At 52.8% G+C, this 3,121-nt stretch overlaps 1 non-coding gene across 1 annotated transcript; it reads left to right on the forward strand.

Annotated features, from left to right (window-relative positions):
• The first annotated feature begins 2,766 nt into the window (after positions 1 to 2,766).
• Positions 2,767 to 2,839, forward strand: TRNAG-UCC (transfer RNA glycine (anticodon UCC)). The gene has a single exon. It is a non-coding gene; the product is annotated as a tRNA-Gly (tRNA).
• The last annotated feature ends 282 nt before the right edge of the window (positions 2,840 to 3,121 follow it).

The raw sequence follows: 3,121 nt of genomic DNA on the forward strand, positions 1-3,121 counted from the left end.
AAAACTCTGGAAACAAAACCTCAAGCAGTACTAATAGCTCATACTTACTGAGCACTCACGACATACCAGGTACAGTTCTAAGTGTTCGACATGAAAGAGTTCACTCAGTTCTCACAGTACCCCTATAAGCTGGGTACTAGAACAGCAGCCCACTCCAGTGTTCTTGCCTGGAGAATCCCAGGGATGGTGGAGCCTGCTAGGCTGCCGTCTGGGGGGTCGCACAGAGTCGGGCACGACTGAAGCGACTTCACAGCAGCAGCAGAGAAAGCAAATCTACAAAATATGAAGGGATTTGCTTGAAGATCCAACATATGAACCACGTGTGTACACGAAGGTTCGGCGCATTTTGTGGATGGTAGGGTAGGTGTCCCTGGTCCCTGCAGACCCTACTGTAGGGTCAGGGTCAGAAATAAAAAGACTCCTTTGCTGGGACTTCCCTGGCTCTCCAGTATTTAAGAATCCGCCTTGTAATGCATGGGATGCGGGTTCAAGCCTTGGTCAGTCGAGGAACTAAGATCCCACATGACACAGGGCAACTCAGTGCGTGCACTGCAACTGAGCTCACGCCAGGACGAGCCAGAAGCCCACCAGCCACAGTTAAAAGACCGCTCCTGCTACAGAGGATCCCAAGGGCCACAACTGAGACCTTATGCAGCCCCAAATAAGTTTTCGGTTTTTTTTTTTTAAAGACTCTCCTTTGCAGATGCTGACCCATCCCGCTCTAGGACCTTAAAAGCCGCCAGCAGGGTCCTATGAGTGGAGAGGCATCAGGGCAGGGTAGAGGAAGCCTTCATTTCAGAGTCAAGAGCTCAGCTCACGGCCCAGCTCTGTCGCTCGCTGACTCAGCAAGTTACTTGAGCAAATTCCTTTAACTTTCCAGACCTTGCTTCCCTCACAAGGGTTGCATGAACACTAAATGAAAACATGGATTCAAAGCACCCACAACAGCATCTGTAGTAGATAGTAAAAAAAAAAAAAAAAAGAGCAACTCTTGTTCTTATCCAGATGGGCGCAAGGGGCAGCAAGGGGAATGCAAGACGGGTACCGTGGTGGGCTAATCCTTGAGCCCCAGCCTGGCTATGTTTCAGGGATGGAGACCATCTGAGGGCTGACCTTAGTGGATTTTCCATTCTCCCACCACTCTCAGCACATTCCCACACATACTGCAAGGGCTACTGGATGAATGAGAATGACTTAGTGAATGGATGGGTGAAAGAGGGATGCACGGATGGATAGATGTTCCAGAATGGTCGGTTCTCTATAAAAAGCTCCACCACGCCCGAGTACATGTCTTATTTCAACACCTGAGGGAACACGCCAGCCCTTGCCACCTCTCTACACTTCCAAAGCCTGTGGCTCACCTTGCCAGGTATCTCCCTGTGGCTTCTCTGCTCAGCCCCCTCCACAGTAACGCATTGTTGTTCTATCTGGTAGTTTTCAACCCTGGCCTTGCCTCGGAACAGCATCTTTCGGAGCCACCCTCGGCAGCCCGGGGGCCAACCCCATCCCAGCTCTCAGTTATCCCCTCCACAACCCCGGTCTGTGCACAGAGCTTTCAGGTTCTTGGGGAGGAGGTAATATGCAGGCATTCATTCCCTGGAGCCCCAGTCCCTGGAGACCTGGGCTGGAACAGTGGCTCCTGTGTATCTGGGCATTCCATGGCCTGGCTCCAGCCATGCACTGAGGTTGTTTCATGCACAGCCTTAAGCTCTGTGCTCTGCCCACTGAGGGACTGGGAGCAGGCCCAGCCTGAGGCTCTGTCGCCCTCCCTTGGCAGTGGCGAAAGGTGAAGAGAGAGCTCAACCTCCAGCAGAGTACCTGGAGCCACAGCCCACTCGTCCTCCTAGGGGCCCGTAACAGCCCTCCAGCTGTAATCAATCCAGGAGCAGCTGGCTTCCCCACGGCCAGGGTTGCCAGCCCAGCACACAGATGCACCACCAACACCATCACAGCTCCTGCCCTCACCATCACAGCTCCTGCCCTCACCATCACCAGGCCCAGAAAATTACCCAGTACTTGGAGCATCTTGCCCTTCCCCTTGCAGGTGCAGTGGTACCGAGAAAACCTCCGGTCCAGGTTCTAGGGGACCATGCGTGTCCCCTTCCTAGTTTCATACCTCGTGGAGAAGGTGGAAAGCTTGGCATGACTCCTCTCCCAAGCTGCGGGAGGAGACGAGGCCGTCTTGAGGCTGCGGGGTGTCAACCAACTTCTGTGTTCTTTTTACACCCAAAGCCTCAATTTCAGGAAGGAATGGCCCACATTTCAGCAGGGTTCCTGGTGGTAGGGTGCTAATTAGCAACTCCAGGTTCAGTAGGAGGGGACCAGCTCTCCACCAGCCTGAGAGTCAAGTCATTCGGACCAATGCTGAGCTGGCTGGGGAGGGCAGTTTGGGAGCAGCCGGGTCTCCCCACAGAGCGGGTGGGGAGCACGTCCAGAGGCTGGTGGGGTCTGTCATGTGTGGCTCACTTCACCCTTCAGACACTGGCCTCTCTTGCCCAGAGCTTCACCCAGGGAACCCATGAGCCCTCACAATACGGCCTCCTCATGCAAACCACCTCTGGCTACTGGTTCCAGAAAAAAAAAATGCACTTTATGGGGCAGATTGTAGCTGCCCTGTCCTGGAATCATGTCCATCAAGTGTGGCCTGGAGCCCATCTCTGGGATAAGCACAGCAGGCCCCTTCTCCTGCAAAGACATCAATATCACGCCCTCCTCCTTCCTGGCAAGACCCTCCTCACCCATCTTAGAGAAGAACAAGGAGGGACTTCCCTGATGGTCCAGTGGTTAGGATTCTGCACTTCCACTGCAGGGGGTACAGGTTCGATCCCCAGTCAGGGAACTAAGATCCTGCAAGTGTCATGGAGCAGCCTTAAAAAAAAAAAAAAAAAAAGGAAGAGGGAGGCATCCTGAAAGATGCATCAGGTACCTGAACAAGCCAGGCTAAAGGTTAGTTCCCAAAGAGACTGTTAGCTACTCAGGTCACCAGACAATTAAAACTTAAGGGGTGTTTTCCCTTTCCACCTTTCTGAAGAAGAGAAAGCTGCTAAGGAAAACAAAATCCACTACAGAGAATTGCCTCTGAAACTCTAATCTCACTGCATCTGCGATTACAGTGTGAGGA

The sequence above is a fragment of the Bos javanicus genome, chromosome 19 (genome assembly GCF_032452875.1).
Source record: "Bos javanicus breed banteng chromosome 19, ARS-OSU_banteng_1.0, whole genome shotgun sequence".
NCBI classification, from domain to species: Eukaryota; Metazoa; Chordata; class Mammalia; order Artiodactyla; family Bovidae; genus Bos; species Bos javanicus.